This window comes from Petaurus breviceps, unplaced genomic scaffold, assembly GCF_028583685.1.
Source record: "Petaurus breviceps papuanus isolate PSGF00001 unplaced genomic scaffold, PetGlider_PUasm1.0 189, whole genome shotgun sequence".
Lineage (NCBI taxonomy): Eukaryota > Metazoa > Chordata > Mammalia > Diprotodontia > Petauridae > Petaurus > Petaurus breviceps.
The window spans coordinates 50,640,789-50,663,300 of record NW_027185809.1 but is presented as its reverse complement, the minus strand read 5'-3'; the positions used below and the strand labels follow the sequence as shown (position 1 = coordinate 50,663,300).

Genomic DNA, 22,512 nt, shown 5'->3' with positions numbered 1-22,512 from the left:
TACTGTTAATCACTCACCCATGTTGTATACTCTGCCTCTCCAGGTTTTCCTAATCCTTATCTCTTGATTCTACTTATACTGTTTTGTTTGTTTCCTTTAACTGGTTCATTATCCATGTCCTAGCCAATAACTGTGGGGGTCCACCAAAGCCCTATCCTGGGCCCTTTCCTGTTTATTCTCTATACCCTGTCTCTTCATGATCTCATTGGCTTTCATGGTTTTAATCATAATCTTTCTGTAGATGACTCCCCAATGTACATATCTAGCTCCAGTCTTCCTGATGAGCTCCAATTCTTCAGGATCAACTTCATATTAGATATTTTCATTATATATAGCACAATTATCTCAGAATCAATATGTCCAGAACAATACTCATTATCTTTTCATTTTTTAAAAAGTTGCAATCAGTGATTTTCAGAATTGGATGTACACTGTGGATATTAATAGGTTGCTATGACCAAAGAAGTAAAAAAAGACAGATTTAATTTGATTTCTTGTATTTTACCAGTTTGAGCAGGTATCCCAAGGCATCTTCATGACCCTTGGCACTTTTCAATGAAGGTGGTCAAGACTCGTGCTTGGAAGTATTAGTATACCTGGATGACCTCATTGTCTTTGTAAAGATACTGGAAGAACTTGAGGAAAGCTTATTAAAAGTGTCGGATCGACTAGATGAACCAATCTGAAAACTACCAATGGGTAAGTGTTGATTTTACAGAGCTCTAGCAACTATATGAGTCATATTGTATCTTACTGAGCAATGAACATTGACTCAGAGAAAATTATAGTACTCATTAGATGGCCCTGCCCAAATAATTTTTGAGAATTAAGGTTTTTTTTAGGAGATGAAGGTAATTATCATATATTTGATAAAGAACTATACTGCTATTGCTAAACCACTCAATGATCTCACTTTTTGGATGTATTATTGGGAAAAACCAGAAACAGAAAGACAAGAAAGGTCAGTTTGTCCTAAACTCTCAGAAAAAAACCTAGAGATCATGAGAAAGAGAAATGTGAACAAGCTTTTAAAGTCTTGGCCAGCTGCCTCACATATGCACAAATAGTGGCCTATACAAAGTTGGGCAAGTTCTTTGTGCTGCATACTAATGCAAGATGGGAAGGTGTGGCAGCTGTTCCCTACCAAGAGAATGATAGTCACCAGACACTTATTACATTTACTAGTAGAGGACTTATTGATGGTGTATTTTAATATCCTGTTCACAAATTTGAATTTTTGGCTTTGGAGTGGGCTGTCACTGAGTTCAAAGACTGAATATATATATATATACATATAAAACTAAATTTTGTGTCATGGATAAAATTCTATTGATTTATTTTTCTATTGACTTAAATTTTAAACCATGCCAGATTAGAGACAGAGACCATTAGTAGCACTTGATCATTATAAGTTCAGCTTGAACTAACAGCAAAAGTTTATACGAATTTAGATGCTCTTCTCTGAAGGCCATGGCACCAGGACTCTCTGGAGAGCTGAGCTGTATTCAAATAAAAGTTCTGTCGAGAATTATAGACTTCAGTCCAAGGGTGGGGCACCCTTGTATATGAACTTTGTTACATCAAACTAATTGCCTTTGCCTCACTTGTCCTTGTATGGCTGGTGACATTAGCAAAACTGTAATTAAGACATATGAGATGATAAGCCAAGAAGAAAGGGAATGACTTTCGTGGGTTCAAACTTTGTTCCATATAGGCCATATTATTATTGAGACAGTGGGAGAAATTGGATGTATACAATGAAGTTCTGTGCTAGATTATACCTTATATCACACATCGTACCAAGAAGCAATTGGTGCTGTCCCTGACATTTTGCCCTGTGGCCATTAAAGGCATTACATGATGACTAATAATAATAGCTAGCATTTACATAACACTTTAAGAATTACAAAGTACTTTATGAACATTATCTCATTTGACACAACAGGGGAGACAGAAGTTATTATTGTACCTGTCTGTTTTACAGATGAGGAAACTGAGGCAGTCAGCAGTTAACTGACAGAACTAGAAAGTATCTAAGGTCATATTTTAACTCAGGTCTTGCTGATCAAAGTTCCAACACTCTATCCACTGTACCCCTTAGCTTCCCCCAAATTTCTTGCTAATTTGGTTCCAATGAAAGACACCAAAGCTTGTGCTAATCAGTTTTTACTGGTCCCAAATGGAAACAGATGTCTATAAGAAGTGTGAGATATGCCTGATTTGTACAAAGAAAAGCATGATCAAATTATGCTGCATACTTGAAAAATACATGTATCAAAAACCCCGACATTAATGTGCCTTGACTTTTTGTCTCTGGAAGCCAGAATAATGTAAATATAATCCTAATGATGACTGATCTGGTAGGCATAGGTAAACCCATCTAGAAACTAGAAAGCTTCTAATGTTGCTAAGGTATTGTGGGAAAGAGCTTAGATTAGAAAAAAAAATCAATCTCCTTATAGGAATTTTGGCCTCAACAGTCTTCATGAAGACAAACAGAAATTTCGCTGCACATTGCTAAACAAGCTATGGATTCTAAGGCTTGAAGAGAAATCTCAGTGGAGTCAACCTGTAATATATATTTTTTTAAAGCAATTGGGGTTAAGTAACTTGCTCAAGGTTACATGGCCAGTTATTATTATTTTTGTGTGGGTGCCGAGTATCGGAGGCTGGAACTGATCCCAGGTCTCCCAACACTGGGGCTGGAGCTCTTACTTACTGTGCCACCTGACCACCCCTAAGCAATTGGGGTTAAGCTCAAGGTTACATGGCCAGTTATTTTGTGTGGGTGTTAAGTATCTGAGCCTGGAGCCAAACCCAGTTCTCCTGACTCTGGGGCCAGTGCTCTTAATCACTGTGCCACCTGGCCGCCCCAACCTATGATATTTTAAATGCTTTACTTCCACACCACCAGGAATGATGCTGTAGTTTTTATGGAATATTTGCTCATGTTTGGTAAGAAGTCATGTTTGCCTGTTTGTTGAGGTTTAGGGGTATTGGGACCCAAAATAGCAACATGTGGATCCTGCCTGAATGAATTCAACCCAAACCTTCTTTTAGTCAAAGACAAGGTTTATTAGAACACCATTCTAGGTGGGCATGATTCTAAAAATCTGCCCTGGGTAGATGAGCCTGACTCTTTTTATAGGAAAGGATTTGGATGGGAATGATCAGTAAGCTGGGGTGACAGGGAGTTAATAAGAGAACACCAGGAACGCCAGGGACCTGGACTACAACATGGTCAAGGCAGAAAGAGGTCTAGATAGGATCAAGGGTGGGAAGTAACTGGGGCCATCTGGAGGTGACAGAGAACAGAGGGCTGGGCAACTAAGAATCAGAAGATTGGTCATAGGCCACAATGAAAGATCAGTTGAGAAGATTACTGGGATGTCTCAGGCAAATGAAAGAGATTTGACCATATGGGAAAGTTCAAGGAGAGTTGGGGGGTGGTTTTCAGGGTCTGTACCCCATCATTCCCCTTTCAAACAAATGGGATCCAAATTCTTTTGGGGTAAGGGGCAAAGGTCTCTGCTTGGGACCATGCCCCATCATATTGACTTGCACTTTGGGTGTTCAGAAAGCAGTGAAGTAGTATAGAGACTCAAAACCCACAGTATGTCTTTCAGCTCAGAAATAGCCGAAAGAAGCCTATTACTTAGCTATGTCTTCAGCCACAAAACCTTCGAGAGAAATGTTATAATATGATATACCAAAGTTCTTTGCCAAGGTCTCCAGCAGGTTGATAGAGTTTTGTTTTTTTTTAAGTCTTGGTATATAGTGAACACACAAGATAGCAGAAATGATGAAAATCTATCTTGTCTCAAGAAGTTGAGAGAGTGGATAACTTGCTTATTTATAAAATTATCCCAGGATGATTGGGGCTCCATCACCTACTGAGAAATTAGGTTTCTTGATGAGCAAATGAAAAATAGTTATTTTTCATAGTCAAGTAAGCAAAGCTGCCAGGGGCCAGAGTCCAAGTTGTAGTGGGTTGGGTATGGAATATATGTTAACTCTTGGGTGAATTGCCATAATCAGGGGCACTAAGAATCCGAAAGAGTATCTGAAGCAGCTGAGTTCTGGGGTGCTAGGATTACCCACCCCAAGGAAGATGGTGAGGGGAATATAAGAAGAGGAGGTGGAGGGGCACCAAAGAATAAACTTCACCTATATAATTTTGTCTGGGGTCAGCCCCAAGTATTAGGTTGAATGTAGAGCCACAGAAAATTTTTAAAGCATATAAGAAGAGTAATGATAAATATTTCAAAACTGGATTGCAAGTTTTACAGCATTACAAATGTACTAATACCACTGCAAATCTCCTGTATGAGTGCATTAAGGTGATTCATAAGAATAGAAAATTCATCCTTGTCAGCCTGGGCTGAGAAGGATAGATTACTTGTGGGCAAGCTATTATGCCTGTTCTTAGCACTCTTAAAATTACAGCTGACATTTATTTCTAATAAGTTATAACACAATAGGTAAGAGAATTTACCTGTACTGTAGGATAACAAACTTTTTTTTTAAGTCATGGTATTTTCTTACAGGTATGTGATAAACCACCCAGTATGTGACCAATCACAATAGAGAATCAGGACTATTTGACTGTAACATTGCTAAGGGATAGGAAGAGTATGTTACAGTTACAGAATTAATTGCCTATTATTTGACACTAATAATGCTAGCATTGATTAAACCACTAGTAAGGTCTCTAAAAATATGTTTAGGTTTTTCTTGCTTAGGCAGTCATAGTTGGCAATCTAGTTTGCCAGGAAATGTGCGTGCATAGGGAATGAAGGATTTTGCATAGGTATGGTGAGCCCTAAGCAAAATTGTTCAGCAGGTGTTAATTCTCTGCAAATTTTCTTCCTTTGACTTTTTCTGCAGCATCCTCTTTGTTCCCTTAAGGCTCAATGTCTGTAACCCTCTCCTCTCCCATTCTTTTCTCCTTTTCCTCTCCCCAGGTGCTTTTGCTAGCTGACACCCCAATTGAATTAATTAATTGAAACAAATGGTTACTAATAGACTATCCTCTTAGATTATATTTAATATTTGGAAAAGAAGCAATTATAATAGATTGGTGATGGACCTGAAGTCAAGAAGGTCTGGACCTGAAGCCTGCCTCTCACAATTAGTAGCTGTGTGGCCATAGGGACATCATTTAACCTCTCTGATCTTTGCTTTCCTTATATGTAAAATGGGGATGATAGTAAACATTTTTTTAAAGCAATCAGGGTTAACTTGCTCAAGGTTACACAGCTAGGTGTTTCTGGGTGGGTAATAAGTGTCTGAGCCCAGATTCGATCCACGTGTCATCCCGACACTGGAACTGGTGCTCTTACTCGCTGTGCTACCTGGCCACCCCTGATATCAAACATTTGTTGGGAGGTTTAAATAAGTTAATGCATGTAAAGTGCTGTGTAAATGTAAACTATTGTTATTCTAACACTAGGCTCAGAAGCCTTCATCAGAAGAATCCAGATTGGAGGGAGTTTCAAGTACCATACCTTGTTAGTGGGAAGACAGTTTATTTTTGGTGGGGTTGAAAGACTTTTTTGCAAAGATATTTGAGTGGTTTGGCATTTCCTTCTCCAGTGGATAACGGAGATTGTGACTTGCCCAGAGTCACATAGCTAGTAACTATCTTAGCTAGGATTTGAACTCAGGGTCTTCCTGACTCCTGATTCCAGGCCCAGCACTTTATCCATCTAGCTGTCTCTGCCTTTTTGTATAGAATGGCCTATATCAAGGTCCCTGCAACGTCTCCACTCTGTATCTGCTGTTCTGCCTGCCTTCAATTCCTTGGAAGAAGATGACCCTCCTAGGTTAAGCTCATCACCAGGCTTTCAACTTGAGTAAGAGCTTGATTGACACCATCTCCCTCAGCCTCTTCTTCCTTCTGACTAGAGGGTTGGAAAACAGAGTACGAAACTTCTCCCAATGACTTCCTTTTATAGAGGGCAGAAAATGAATTTTTTTCTCACTCTACTCTTCATCTACTGCTCTGCCTGGTTTAAATTCCACCAAACAAGATGCCCCTATGCCAGGCATTTTCCCCTTGTTCAACTTCCCTTTCTTACTTTCTTTTGTATTCAATGCCTGGCATGAAGTAGGTGATTAATAAATGTTTATTGGATTGCATTCTTCCTCTTTGCCTCCTATGTTCACAATAGTAGCACTTCTCCATTTGGGACTTGTGGGCACCAGCCTGAAATTATTGCTTTACACCCACCCCAGGTATATCTGAGGGGGTAAAATTATTGATAAGCACCTTCCACCAAGCTTTGGTATCCTTTGATTGATGTTTCATCACTTTTTTTTGGAAGAATCATTGGAGGAAAAGAGGGAAGAGGAGGACCTAGCTTGTGTTCCTTCTTTTTCCACCACTGGCCAGTTGAACTGTCAAACAGCATTAAGGCAGCTGGCATTAGTAGAACAAAATGTCCACATGAGGCTTTACCTCCCACACACTCTCCTTTCCCCTTTTATTTCTAGTTTTAGTATAATAACTCCATCATCCACAGAGGTCACAGACGGGTCTTATCTATGAGGCTTTTGTTCTTCTCAGAGCAGATAGTGAATGAATAGTATAATGGACGTGAGGGCTGGACTTAAGCATCAAGAAGACCTCTGTTCAAATTCTTCTTCTGACACTAGCTGTGAAACCCTGGACAGGTCATGAATATCTGCCTCAATTTCATTATCCATAAAATTGGGATGATAACAATAGAATCTACTTTCTAGAGTTAATATAAGGATAAAATGAAATAATATACATAAAATTCTTGCAAACATTCAAATGTTACATAAGTGTGTGCTATTATTTTTTTCCTTGAGCACCAAGATTCTTTAGGTATAGCTGAGAAGTGGGTGGTGTGGTCTCCATGGTGTCTTGGTGAGCTGACACTCACCTTCCATTAGGGAGACTACCCAGGGAGAGCCAGAGGATAGTTCTTAATGACAAATGATAGTCCTGAGGTACTTTGCCTTTGTCACACCATATCTGTAGTATTATGTTCAATGTTCAGTGCCAAATTGTTAAAAGGGATGTTGACAAGTAAATGCCCATACTAAGATCAGGCATTAGTATGGCAAAGGGATTTGAAAAAAAAAATGGTATATGTGATTGTTGAAGGAAATGTTTGGTCTGGAAAACAACAGGAAAATTACAAAGGCTGGAGAAGTTGTGGGAAAATTGGAACACTAATACATTGTTGGTTGAATTGTTAAAAGGTCCAACCATTCTGGAGTGATTTGGAACTATGCCCAAAGGGCTATAAAAATGTGCATACCCTTTGACCCAGCAATACCACTTCTAGGACTGTATCCCAAAGAGATCATACAAATGGAAAAAGGATACAAATGTACAAAAATATTTATAGGTCTGGAAAACAGAAGCCTTAAGAGGGTTGATAGCTCGGGATAGCAAAACTAGGAACAGTGGGTAGAAGTCACAAAGATACAAATTGGGTTTGATATGAGGATAAAAAACTAGTAATTAGAGCTATCTAAAGGGAAATGGGCTTCTTCAGGTGACTGTGTGTTATAAGTTGGAGTACACGACCCGTGAAATCCCTTTCAAATCTGAAATTCTATGATTCCAAGATTTTGAGGAGGAGTCCATGGATCCCATTTCTACCACAACTTGGGGTAGAATCTCAAAGAATCTCTTGGGGGGGGGTCAAATCTCAAAGTCAATAAATTGGAATCAAGCTCCAGAAACATCTTGTATGTGGTTCAGAGTATTGTCTGTAAAAAGAACTAAAACCTACTAGCTCTTTAGGGTGCCTTTGTGATTGTGAGGAATGAGTAAAACAATGTATATGAAAGTACTTTGAAAATCATAAAATATCTTGCTTTCTCAATGGACAGGGGAGAGGTAGGAGGGAGAAAGAAAATTTGGAGCTCAAAATTAAAAAAAATGAATGCAAAAAATAAAAGAATAAATTTATTAAAAACATAAAACATTTTTTTTTCTCAGTGGATGAGGGAAGGAGAGAGAGAATTTGAAACGAAGTAAAAAATGAATGTGAAAAATAAAAAAATAAGTATATTTTACAAAATAAAATCATAAAACAGATCTGGGATCTGTGTGTTTTAGTATAATGGAAAGAACACTAGATTTAGTCAATACACCTGGGTTCGAGTTCTGGCTTTACTGTTTACTGGCTATATGACCTTGGGGAAATTGCTTTATCTTTCTAAGTCTAAAATTCCTTAATTGTGAGAAGAGAACAATACCAATACTCCATAGGATTGTTGTGAGGAAAGTGGGTCACAAACCTTAAAAGGGCTACAGAATTGTGTGATATAACTAAGGTGGTGTCAGGTAACATTCTAAGCTCAGTCTAATGCTAGCTTCTAGCTCCCAGTTATAAACAGATAATAGCTTTTGGTGACATGGAAACTATGTTTTCAAGGCTCATAAATAACAACTGAATAAGAGACTTGTTTAAGTCCATTGGCAAACAGTTAAATCCCCTGTGCTAATCTCATGAGCAAAGTATCATCTTTACCTTTTTTATAGGGAGTGAAATGGAGGCAAACGTCAAACAACATATAATGCAACCCCAAGAGATGCATTATTTTGGTGAAGTTAAAATTATTCCTCTTCAGTTAACATTTTACTCTGATGCCTTATTGTAGTGTAGAGGTGCTCCATCATTGCCAAAGGCAATGTCTGTCGATAGAGCCCAGGCTCTGGCATATTTGATGGAATCCAGAAGACTCTCATTATTGTCCCAGGGATGGTCTGTATCTGTCCTTTGAAGACATAAAATCACAGAATCACAGAATCTATGTTAAAATAAACAAACAAAAACCTTAGGGGTCATATAGTTAGGGTAGCATCCCAGATAACAATCCAGCTGAAACATGCCTGGCCAGCTTCTATCTAGCCTTTGTTCTAATACCTCTAATGACAGGTTCTGTAGGCATTGCCTTAGGATGGAAATCTTGTTCTATTATTAGGTCATTCCTTTTGTTAAGGCACTGTCTTACACACTAAGCCAAATTCAGTTTCTTTGTAACTTATTCCATAAGACTGGGAGTCATAGATCTGAAGCCAGAAGGGGCCCCAGAAACCATCTAGTACTATGCCTTAATTTTATAGAAAAGGAAACTGAGACCTAAGGAAGTTAAATTACTTTCCCAAGGTCACACAGGTATCAAACACAAAAGGTGGGACATGAAGTTCCACATGGGCAGCTAGGTGGTGCTAGAGTGCCTAGCCTGAAGTTAAGAAGACTCTTCTTGAGTTCAAATCTGACCATAGACACTTACTAGCTGTGTGACCATGGGCAAATCACTTAACTCTGTTGGTCTCATCTGTAAAATAATCTGGAGAAGGAAATGGCAAACCACTCCAGTATCTTTGCCAAGAAAACTCCAAATGGGGTCACAAAGAAATGAAATTTTGTACTCTAGTTCTATTTCTGGAAAACCTTTGGAATAAGAAAGTCATAGACATCCTAGCTCTTCTAATCATACTTGCTACCGTATCTATAAGTGTAGGAAGTAAGCATTTTCTCAGAATGAATAAAGAGATAGACCTTACTTTCAGTTAAGAGGTAGTTTTCAGTTGTTTGTTTGGCTATACCTGTAATTACATTGGTATAGGAAACTCCCAGTGAGGCAGCCTCTTCACAGTCAACTTGCTCTGTTGCAGAGAGCCTTAGAAGGTCACTTTAGGAGAAAGGAATAGGTGCAAGACTTTATATGGAAAGACAGGTTGAATGAACAAAAGGTCTCTCTCTTTCTCTTGGTTCTGTTTATGTTAGTAACTGCTATCTGAACGAAGCCAATTATTTAGTCAACTGGCATTTACTAATGGCCAACTATGTGCTAAGCACGACACTAAGTGTTAGGTGTATAAAGACAGACAAAAACAGACCCTGGTCTCCAGGTGTACAACATGCAAACACCTCCAGACAAAAGAGACGTCGACAGGACATACTATAGAATTATATGCAGACTTGCTCAGGTGACAACTGTCTGAACTTGGCCAATGAAACACCTTCTATACAACCAACACCTGCTCAGCCAATCAGTGACCTCTTGGATCCAGCCAATGGACCTCCCTTATGTGTAAAACCCAAAGTACTGAGCCCATGAGCAACTGCCTGCATTACATATAGTATTGTCTAGGTTGTGGAGTCAATTCTGAAAAGAAATGACTAAAGATTCACAGAGGTTAAAACAAATTCTGTTAACTCTGAAAATACCAAAGAGCTCACACAGGTTATCACAACCCCAGTTAACTCTGAAAAGTAAAATAAAATAAAAATAAAAAAGCAAAATAAAACCAAAGAGGTAACAGTGGTCATAAACAAAAAAAAAAACTTGCTTTATTTTGTTGGAGGAGGAAAAGTAGACATATGTGCCAGGGCCTCCGTTAGTAGATCTACTTTATCGTGGGCAAATCTCAATTCATATACTAATGGCTATACGGGGAGCTAGAGCCCTGACAATGATGGGTAACAGCAATAGTGAGATAAGTTTGACTCATAGCAGAAATTCATGACCTGAACATGGGTACCTCAGATGCTTGCCTAAGCTCAGAGACTACCTGGTGCCGGTGTGAAGCAATTCTGGGATTTTGCTGTGGCTGAGTTCATCCAGAAGGTAAACACAAAGGATTGTTGTTATGCCAAGCTCATAACACAGCTTGCTTGCTGGGCCTTGGCTCTGGAAAGCAGGGTGTCCCTAATAGCAAAAAAAAGAGAGGTGGTCTTGAATCCTGACAGTTGCATACTTAAAGGTGGTTTAAATAAATAGGACTCCCCTCATTGGCTTGGTATTACCTTTTTCTGGATCAAACCAATAATGCAAGAGTTACCTTTCAGAGTTAGTTGCTTCACAGAAACTTGGCCAGGACTTTCCCCTTTGGCTGAAAGTGTAGATTCCCCGATTTAATAAATTTTTTCCCTATGACCTTTATTAAAGCTCTTTTTTCACCGGTTCTGCTTATACCATTGTCATTTGAATAATCTTCCCCCCCCCCCCCCCCCTTGCCCCAAGTCTACAGTTGCCTTGGGGGCACTGAGAAATGAAGTGACTTGATGGGGTTGCATGGCCAGTGTATGTCAGGAGGACTTGAACCCTGGTTTTCCAGGCTCTGAAGCCAACTTTCTATTCACTATGCTATCCTGCTCTTGAAATGCCTTTAAAATCTAATTAAATGATTAATTTACACCAGAAACAAGAGCACAGGCACTATGCCTTATCACAAGCATTAATGTTGTAAGGAACCAGCCTGTAGACCACCTGGGAGAGTCAGGCGAGCCCCTTGCTGAGCATGATTGCTGTGGTGTTGTAAGTAAGACTTGCCATGTGAAAGGATGTGGGGTGAGGTGAACTTATTTGAAATACGAACTCTCCTGGATCTTTGCTCAGAAGATGATACATAAAGCCAGGCTCTTATTTCAGCTATTAGTGGCTTAATCCTTAACTGTAAATTTCTTCTGCTCCTTCATCCTGGCCTCAGACAGTTAATGCTTTTTTAATGTAACGTGTGTGAGGTGAACATTTTCTCTTCCTCTGAAGTGATATTCAGCAGACAAAATGGCCAAATCGGTTTTCCAAGTGCATCTGTCCTTAGGTGATTTATTTACCTGGAGAAAGCTTAAAAGTTCAAATGGAGTTTCTGGCTTTTACTGTGGCACCTTCTGGAACTTGACTCAATTTTCCATTAGGTCTAACTGAAAAACAAGGAGGTCACATGACTTGGCACTTAGGTAACTCAATGAATCATGCCCCTCGATTCCTTGTTTTCAGTTTGAACACCTTGATTATGGGCTAGGCTTCTAGACAACAAGCTGGCAAAATCAGGTCACATATTTGTAGGTTCCAGATTAGGCAAGCAGTCAAGAGAAACTGCTTTCATCATGGGCTTGATCCAGATATAGACATCACCCAGTCAACTAGGGCAGTCACATTTATTTAGATTGCCTCTAGGTATGTGACTTAGACAGTTATATAGGTCATATGGGCAGTTTCCCAGGGGAGTGGGATTGGTTAGCACCTTGAATATTGAAAATAATAGAATTCCGATGGCTGGAGCTCCTAGGCCTTAGCCACAGATATTGCCATGTTAGTCACTGGAAAAATTACACTGTGATTGTGAAGAAGGCAGTTCCTGCTGTGGTGTTGATCACAAATTCATCCAAGTTACAATTCCATGCACCTGTTACCTTTATATGCTCAGCTCTCTGCTCCCTGGCCTGTTAGCCCTCTGAGAGATGCCACGGCTGTATGTAAAGAGGGTACAGCAAGTATCATGGAAGGTGTCCTTTAATGTACCAAAGGGATAGACAACTGGGAAGTAGAAGAGAGGGAGAAGGAATCTAACCTAAATGATATTCTGCTGGAGTATGCTTCATCTCTCAAGATCTCCAGATATAGACTTTAGGTATATTCTTTTGTGACCTGATGTGTTATTGTGGCTCAAATGTTGTTGAAAGGTACATATTATTCTTGAGGTACCTGGTGGTTGCTAAGGGAGACTCTAGATTATTTTGTTTCTTATCTCCTTCAAAGATGAACTCATCTCATCCTCCAGTTCTGAGTTTTTAGCAAGAAATCAGTCACTGTGGTTTATGCATTCACCTTCAGGGAGGAGGACAAATCTCAGTTTCATGGAGAGTACAGCATTTGGAAATCTCAGAGATCAACCCCTTTGTTTTAGAAACAGAGAAAATGAGGCTCAGTCAGGAGAAGAGTCAGAGCCAGGATTTGAATCCTGGTCCTCTGAGCCCAATCCACTTCTCTTTTCATTAAGCCTCAAGTTCTGTTGTCTTACACTTCCTAGACTTTTACCTGGCATGCTCATTAGAGAACAAAAAGTATCAAAGGGAGGTCATATGCAGGGGTGTGCTGGTCCAATTTGGACCTGTATCCTTAGTAACTGGCAAAGCATAAACTAGGAGTTGGTTTATTATTTTACTGATTGTCCAGATTTAAAAGAAATGTTAATAATGCAGATTAAGCTTAATATTTTTTTGTGTGTGTGCTGAATACATTTCCCCCACAAAATCCATTTGTTAAATGTACATCAGCATATCCCTGGACATTTTTCTATTGGGAAAGTGGGTGAGGTTGTTTCAATATCTTATTCTTTTGCATTTCTACTTGAGATGAGGGCTTCTTAACCATTTTTTTTTGTACCTCATGGATCCTATTACTAGTCTGGTAAAGCTTGTGTGTGGACTCTTCACAGTAATATTTAAAAATGTAGACTATGTTAATGTGTGTGTTGCCCATGTTGGTCATGTGTCTCCATATGGGTCTGTCTTGTAGCTCACATCTAAACGCATGAATAGTTTTCTCTAAAGTCTCTTCTCTTCACACTTTTCGAAGGGAGACTTTGATTCCTGCCAGAAAGAGAAGCAGAAGATGGGTGGAGGAGACTCTAATGATGACTCTTGTATATAATAAACACAGGATTACAGGGGAAATCATTGTATTGCTGAGAATAGTTATGCCATTCACAGTTATTCATTGTACAATATTGCTGTTACTCTGAACAATGTTCTCCTGGTTCTGCTCACTTTACTTTGTATCCGTTCACGTAAGCCTTTCCAGGTTTTTCTGAAATTATCCTGCTTATCATCTCTTATAGCTCAAAAATATCCTTTATGATCATATACCACAACTTCCATTCCCCAGTTAATGGGCATTTCCAATTCTCAGACACCACAAAAAGAGCTGCTATAAATATTTTTGTACAAGTAGGTTCTTTTTCCTTTTTTTATCTCTTCAGTATACAGACCTACTAGTGATATTGCTGGATCAAAGCACATTTTTATAGCCCTTTGGACCTAGCTACTATATCGAAATACAGGTTTCAAATGTTCAGACCCTAGGTTAAGATCCCTGCTCTGTAGACTTATTATTTTAACTCTTTTACAGGGTCACCCTAATATTTTCTCCCCACTATCCTATCATCTCCCTCACTTCTGCTACTCTTTGGGTACATATAAAAGGAAAGAAAGAGAACTGACTGAGAGACTGAGTCCATAAATGTCATTATCAAAAAGTAGCATGAAACAATAAAGAAACAAAAGACTGATTTATAACAAACACAGAAAGGATGACATACAGTTACAAAAATATGAAAGTGTTTTGGAGGGTGAACTTTAAATGATATGTCTTCAAGGTATGGGATATATCTTTCTAAAATCAATGCATCTGGAATTATGTACAAAATATGATCTTTCTTATTACAAATAACTAATTGTTACTTTTCCGTTATTCATGTCTCCTTTTCCTTGAAATTCAAGGCAGCAGACCATAGCCTCCTAGCCAGGGTACTTTAATGTAGATGTCAGTCTATATTCCAGGATGTATATTTATTACACTAACAGGCTGAGCTTCTACTTTATTGGACTTCAACATATATACTTGCAACACAAATGACTTCCAGTAATTGAAAAAAAACCTTTAAAAATTTCTAATTCAAAAAAGGAGTACTGATTCTTGAAGGATTTTTTGAATTCCTAAATCATAACATTCATCCTTCCAAAGGGCCAGTTTGGCACTGACAGGAAAGGGAAAACTACCAGTAATTCTATGGGAGAAGATTTTAACCTGGGATTCAGTTCATATAGGATCATAGATACAGAGCTGATGGGGTTTTAGAGTGGAGTTGAATGATTTACTTGAGGTCACATAGGATTTAAGCCCAGCTTTTCTAAATTCGAAGCCAGCAAGAGGCCTTTTTAGCTTCTTACTCCCAATGATTATGTCACCCCCTCTTAGTTACCCCCATTTATTCTCTTTATATTTTATATATAGGTAGTCATTTCTACCTTTTCTCCCCCATTAGAATCAGAGCTCGTTGAAGACAACAACTTTTTGCCTTTCTTTGTAGATAGTAGGCACTTAATAAATGCTCGTTGATAGATCGATTCTTTCCTCTGTGCCACACTGCCTTCCTTCATGGGCAGCTGCTCAGTAAGCTGTCTTTACAGTTAGGCACCTGATTTTTTCCCCCCTTCAAAAGCTGCTACCTGCATGAGCATCACGTCTTCCTAATGTCTGGCTTCATGCTCTTCAAGGTATTTGTCTTCAAAGTGTGATTTGGTTTTGAAAGGCTGCTGATGATAGTGCCAGCTCTAAGCTCTCTGGGTTATTTGTTTTTGAGGTTGTATATAAACAGCTAACATTATTATGACACAATTACCAGTAAGTAATCATCCAATTGCCATAAACATGTCCCACTCAAAATATTGCAAATTAATATTCATGCATTTCTCTAATCCACCATCCTGAGCTAATGTGTGGTTCTACAGTTCATCAAAAAGTACATTTTTTTTCCCCCAGTCGAGGGAAGAGTTATTATTCAGTGCTCTATCCGGAGATATAAAAAGAAAATCCTTTGACTACTGTTTTGGTTTCACTCAGAGCAAAGTTATACGTAACTGCTGTACCATCCATCAATGCATTATACAAGAGCTGGTCAAAAATATGTTGTTCTTTCCCCCTTCCCTAGTGTAGAGAAGGATTGGTTGGGAGGCAAAGCATAGTTCAATCAGCCCTGGCATTTGGGTGAAATCATCATTACAGATGGCATTCAGGCATGTGATAAGCCCGAGGTTCTACCACTACTACAGAGGGATATTACAACAGTGTTCTTAACCGAGAACCACAGAGCTCCTAAATCCATCAGGGGAAGACAAAACAAAACATACTATGATTCAAAACAGGAAAATGAAAAAAGGTGTTAGAAGAGGGAAACCAAGTTCCCACTTCCCCTGTCTTTAATCTCTTCCTTCTCCTCCTTGCCCCCCTCCTCCAAAACCCCCTCAAGATCTGGGAGCGAGTTAATGTGAATAATAGAATGAACGGGAGTCAATGCTGCTCCACATTTCATTCATCTCATGACAATTTCTTTTTTTGTTTTTGTTTTTTTACATTCAATACAATACCTTTTATGAAAGAGATAAAAGTATTTTAGATGTAATAGCCTGATGCTACATACAAGTGAGCACAACGCGGTTCATCTTTACTAAAATGAAACATTAAGCCTCTGTTCCCTCTGAGTTTCTTCCCTATGACTAGACGCTAGATCAATCACATCCTATCACATTGTTTAGGTGAAAAGAAAACTCTACTCAAAAGGGACATACAGAATGAGATCAGGAAGATATACTGACATTCAATATTGTCATGTGAGAAGTCACCTCCTGTGGAGGGAGGGACAGTGTCCACTGGCAGAATAATGCATATTATGTTGGATTTAAAAATTTGGTTTTGCTGAATTTTTTTCTCTTCTTTATCTTTTCTTTTAATTCTTTATTTTTACAAATGACTCATGTTCTTTGTAATAAGAGATGAGAGGGGAGAAGGGGAGAGTTATAGGGGAAATGTAGGGGGCATGAAAATATATCAATGTAGCTTGTTTTAACAAAATGGGAAAAAGGAAATACTTTCAACACCTGTGAACCGATCCAAGCTACCCCCCTAATACCCTTGACTCCCTCCTTCCTTTGGAAAGTGATTAGTTTAGCCAGTTTCCAGACTCTCAGCCTGAGTCTAAGTGCATGTTACTGGCCTAGAGACCCCATTCCAAGAGACAAGACACTATGAGTTAATACTAATGGCTACAAATATGTTGCATCTTCATGTCTGAGTCCTGGTTGCTGCTTGCCATAGGAAGGCCTTCTTAAATAATATGTATTTGCTCTTGTTGCTGCTCCTAGCATAGAAGAAGTAAGGTCTGCAAAGAGCAGCCGTGGGAAGCCTGCTTATTGTCCGCAATATTTCTACAAAGTCTGGCAGGGTGATCTGGTGAAGTTTTTTTTTTATTTGGAGGTTTTCTTTCCTTACTTTCTCCTCCTTCCAGGTTTCCCCAGAGCTCCTTTTAAAACTCTATCTTCAGAAGCATCACTAGGCCCACCCAGGTTCTGTTGGGATGGGTAGAGTCCAGCTGGTTCCAAATCCTTTATGGAAATAAGGCAAATCTTGATAGAAGCTTTCTTTATATAGATAATATGTGATAAAAACACCCTAACCTATTAATAAGAATTTACTTTAAAATGTACACAGTGACTTCTTTGTGAGGAGATGTATGATACAACAATAAAATGGACAGGGTAGGTGGTAAGAGTAATGGATAGATAGCTGGAATGCTCCATTGGTATACTCATGATATCAAGAGAAAGTGAAGGACTCATCCTTGTGGATGGATCCCTTATTTGGAATCTATGGGAAGGCATGGGCACAGGTTGAACAGACATAGATGGATTGCAATATGTGTCCTTGGCAGGAACACCCAGATTGATGAGATCACTGATTCATTTAATTTCAGTATTTGATTTTCCTTTGCAAACAACCTTCTGAAGTAGCTAGTACAAATACCATTCCAATTTTATAGATGAGAAAATTGAGGTTCAAAGAAACTAATGTTCACAGTCACATAGCTGTTCACTGTCAGAGTCATGATACAAACTCAATTCTCTATTGATTTCAGGTTCAGCAACCCTTCTACTACTTTATATTTCCCATTAGGAAAGGTGCATTAATGTCCTCTCCCAAGCTAATTCCTGATGAATGTAGCTGTGGAATGATTATGTAAAGGACAGAAGAGAAAAGTGTTAATGACAATATTTTTAATGTGATTTATATCTTAAAAATTTAAGCTATCTGGGGCACCTAGGTTGTGCAGTGAATAGAGCACTGACCCTGGAGTCAGGCGGACCTGAGTTCAAATTGGCCTCAGACACTTAACACATACTATCTGCGTGACCTTGGGCAAGTCACTTAACCCCAATTTCCCTGCCTTCCCCCCTCCAAAAAGCAAAAAAGAAAAAATTAAGCTATCTAAAATAAACAACTTTTGATATTATTAGTTATTACGTGGAGAGGCCAGAGCATACAAGTCTTGGAATCAGGGCTGTAGTCATTGACTATTATATCTCTCTATGTGACCTCCTAGGCCTTTTTTTTCCATAAATTGTAACTCCCAGGTATTTTACAGCTCTTAAAAGACCTTTCAACTCAGAAATTCTGAGTCTATGAAAATTTCAGTCTTTCCCATGGTGGTGGTAGTAGTAGAAGCAGGATAACTGCATTTTGGTCGCTATCATTCATCACAATGTGCTGTCCCACCTGTAATGATGCCCCTTTTCTGAACCTAAAATCCTTATTTGCCACCATCACTATTCTGCTACATCTACTGCACCACAAGGTCAACCACTTCATCATTGCCTTGACTAAGACATTAGTCTTGACACCTTAATCTTTCTTTGTGCCAATCCCCAACCTCAGTCACCCCTACTGCCTCCTTTCTCCTCAATCACCCCTCCTGCTTCCCATTGCAGATCACTGCTAGAGAAAGACATAGAATTGTGCTCATATGGCCAAGTAAAAACTCTTTCTTTTCCAGTCTTGTAAATTACATAGTATGTTCCCCACAATGGCTATTACAAACTTCTGCTCTCCTTCTTCTTCCATTAGAGCTCCTGTTACCCTGGTCACTCTTGACAAATGACCTTTATTTTCCTCTCTTTGCTTTGAGATGTGTAAAGGTCTTCCTGTTACCCAGATCATCTAGACCCAATCCCAATTATGCTTCACTTCACTTCTCAGCCATCTTCTCAGTAACTACTTTGACTTTCCTTTCCCCTTACTTCTCTCTGGGAAACTAGGCAGTATATAGAGTACTTGCCCTGGAGTCAGGAAGACATGAGTTCAAATTTGGCCTCAGTCATATATCAGCTGTGTGACCCTGGACAAGTCATTTAACCCAATTTGCCTCAGTTTCCTCATCTGTAAAATGAGCTGGAGAAGGAAATGGCAAAACACTCCAGTCTCTTTGCCAAGAAAACCCCAAATGGGATCATGGAGAATTGGACAGGACTGAAATAACATAACAACAACCACCTTCTTTCTAATTCTTGAACCATAATCAAATACATTCTATCACTGTTCTTGGAAAGGATGTATCAGCCTACTCCCCTATGACTCTATTTAACCATCCTGTAACTTTTCAAACTAAAATCTTCACCCACTCCAGCACTTTCCTGTATTTGTTGTGTCTCCCCATTAGAACGTAAGCTCTTTGGAGGTAGGGATTGTGTTTGAGTGGTGTTTGTATCTTCAATACTTTGCACAGGTTTGACACAGTATTTAATAAATACTTTTTCATTCATTCAAGAAAAATCCTTCACTCTACTTTCCTAATTGCCTTCATTAATTAAAATGTTTTCCTCCTTCCTTTCAATGGTGAACTTCTCAAACAAAAGTTTTACGATACTTCTTTTGATTCCTCATTGCTCATTCACTACTTAATTTCTTGCCATCTTGCAGCTGTTTTCCTGACTTATTGAAATGGCACTCTCCAGGGTAACTAGCAGTCTCCTAGTCACAGAATCAAATTTTTGGAAGGCAGTGTTGTGTGATGGACAGTGCATTGAACTTGCAGACCAAAGACACAGATCTTTGCCACTTATTTCCTCTGTGATATTAGAAAAGTCATTTGACCACTCCGCCTCATTTTCCTCATCTATGAGATAAAAAATTTGGAATAAATTAACTCTAAGGTCCTCTCCAGTTCTAAATTTTTTGGTCTTTCTCTGCTTCTGGAGTATTTGACCACTTGCTTGCCATTGGTCATTTTCCTTGCCTTAAAACTCTTCCTTTTGCTCCTAAAACATTAAAATCCACCTAGCTTATGATATAGTTGACATAGTTATGATATAGCTAACATTGAAGTCAGAGGACCTGGTTTCAAATCCTGATTTGCTTCTTATTACCTAAATGCCTTTAAGTAAGACACCCTTTTGGGGACCTTACTCTTCTCATCTATAAAACTGAGGGGATGGATTAAATAATCTCTAAATGTGATCCTATTTCCTTTCCTGGAACTTGTTCTTTCTTCTGACACCTCCAAGTACATTCCACATGGTCAAGTGCTCTGCCTTTTCATTTTGGCCTTCAGAGGTCTTATTTAGCCATGATTTCACCCATGATCTCTATGTGGGTGACTCTCAGGTCTACATGTCTGACGACCCTCACTTCTCTCCCAAGGCTTATCTCATTCCTTCTTTCCATCCTTATCTCTCACTACTTTCTCATAGAAATTCTTTGGTGGAGTCAAATCCGTTATCTTTGAAGGAAGGAAATAGCATTTATTAAGTATCTTCCACATACTGTGGCACAGTGCCAAGTGCTTCATGAATATCTCATTTGACCCTCACAACAGCTTAGAGATGTAGCTGCTTTTGTCACCCCCATTTTACAGTTGTGGTAGTTGAGGTAGATGGATGGATATTAAGTGATTTGCTTAGGTTCACAATGCTGCTAAGTGCCAGAAGGCATTTAAACCCCAGGTATTCTTGACTCCAAGCCAAGTGCTTTGTCTTCTGAGCCACTTTAGGCAACTGAACAATCTAACATTTACCTACCTCTGTGTCTTTGCTTACACTCACTCCACCCTTCCTTTGCCTCTAGACTTACTTACCTTTCTCTACTACTGAATTTCTGACATTCTTTTCATATGAACATAGGATTCAGAGCTGAAAGGGAACAGAGATCATCTCATTCAATACCTTCATTTACAGATTAAAAAACTGAATCCCTGAGAGATTGTGATTCTCCCAGGATTACTAAGAGAGTTATTAACTAACAGCAGAATTCAAACCCAGGCCTTTTGATCTCAAATCCAATGATCTTTCTATTACACTGTATTACTTTTTTTTTTTTTGACACAATGGTTAAGTAACTAGGGTCACATAGTTAGTAAGGTCTGAGACCACATTTAAACTCAGGTCCTCCTGATTCTGGGACCAGTGTTGTCTCCACTGTCCCACCTAGCTCCCCATACACTGTATTACCACTTGAAGTCTAGCTCAGATCCTATGTGAGAAAACTCTCTTGGACATCTTGGCATTTATGTGTTGCCTTATTTGCTTATTGACCTTTATACACATGCATAGCCTTCTAAATAAGCTCTTTGAGAGTATGCACCATTTATTTGGGCTTTGGGACGTTGATTACCACATCCCTGGATTTGTTTGTTGATGGATGGTCAAATCAAGTTGCCCCTGGAAATTCCCTTACACTGGCCTTAGCTCACAATCTTTTATTTTACTGAACTTGTAGTTACAACATCCCAGGTTTCAAGGCTTACTTTAGTTACATTATCTCATTTGATCTTCACCATAACTTTCTGAGGTAGTTGTTATTATTGTCCCCATTTTGTGAATGAGAGAGGTAAGTGGCTTGCTTAGGGTCACATAGCTAATAACTTTCTGAGACAGGATTCACTCTGGTCTTCTTGGCTTCATGTCTGATTCTTTCTCTACCATACCATGTAGCTGCCTTTAATAATAAGAAAGAACATCTTAGATAGCATTGAAACAAAATCTTAATATTTTTTGAATATAGAGTTAAGGCTGGTTTCATCACAGATAATAAGTTCTCTAGTAACAGGGGGAATAATAATAATATTATTAATAATAATAATTGCTGACATGTATATAGCCTTTTAAAGACTGCACAGCATTTAACACACCCAGGAACATAACATACAGATTTAGAGCTGAAAGGGACATTTGAACTCACCAAATCTAACCCCCCTAATTTTATAATTGAAGAACTCTAAATGGCCAAAGCTATTATTCTCTCCATCTTACAGTCAGATAATCTGAAGCTTGGAGTTAAGTGATTTACCCAAGGCCACACTGTTAGTAAGTGTCTGAAGACAAAATTTGAACATGGGTCATTCTGGGCGTCAATAATAGTGCACTGTCTACTGTAACACATTGATACCAAGTTAATACATTATCTACTATAGCACATACCTCTCTCATGGGAAGAACAGCAGAGCAAGTCCTTTGAAATAGGTCTCATCTTTGGGCAGTGATAGAGACACCACAGTTTACCTGTGTTATTGGAAACAATAGTGAACCTTATCATGCCAAAGCTGATTGTAAGCCAGCATGAAATAATGTGATTCAAAACCTGAGCATCATTTTCTTGGCTTGAGCCTGTCATCATGCCCCATAGAAGATATCCAAATGATGTCTCAAAAAAGCAAGAAAACAAAAGGAGATGAAACAATAAATGTGTCTTAGTGAATGGGTGACAATAAATTTGACAATGACTTTAAATTTTAAATGTGTACTCACTGAATTATTACAACTTGAATGTCCTTTAAGTTACAACATCAGTTTCAGTATTTTTTCCCTTAAGAAAAGACTACATCTATTTTATATGTCTTCTTTTTCTCTGAGATAAGGTTTTTTTTGAGGGGGATTGGAGGGATGCTTCTTTTATAACCCATAGACCTACAGAGTTCAGTGTAGCATAATATGATAGGGGGGCATTCAGTCACTGTAAATGACTGACAGTCTCTGATTTTTTAAATACTTCTTTGACATTCCTAGCTAAACATTCCCTGTTTTGAATTTTCAAAGAGCTTATTGCCCAAAGCATTCCTTTAGCACATTTTAGACTATTCTGTGCTATTTTTTCCACTTATGTGTATGTCTTCTCTCCTCCATTAGATTA

At 38.8% G+C, this 22,512-nt stretch overlaps 1 long non-coding RNA gene across 4 annotated transcripts in view; it reads left to right on the top strand.

The window, feature by feature from the left end:
* LOC138164102 (uncharacterized) overlaps positions 1 to 22,512 on the top strand; it is a 218,656-nt gene that overhangs the window by 75,933 nt on the left and 120,211 nt on the right. For all 4 annotated transcript variants that reach the window (XR_011169000.1, XR_011168998.1, XR_011169001.1 and 1 more), the window contains one exon: positions 509 to 699. This is a non-coding gene — a long non-coding RNA (uncharacterized lncRNA). The remainder of the gene's footprint in view (positions 1 to 508; positions 700 to 22,512) is intronic.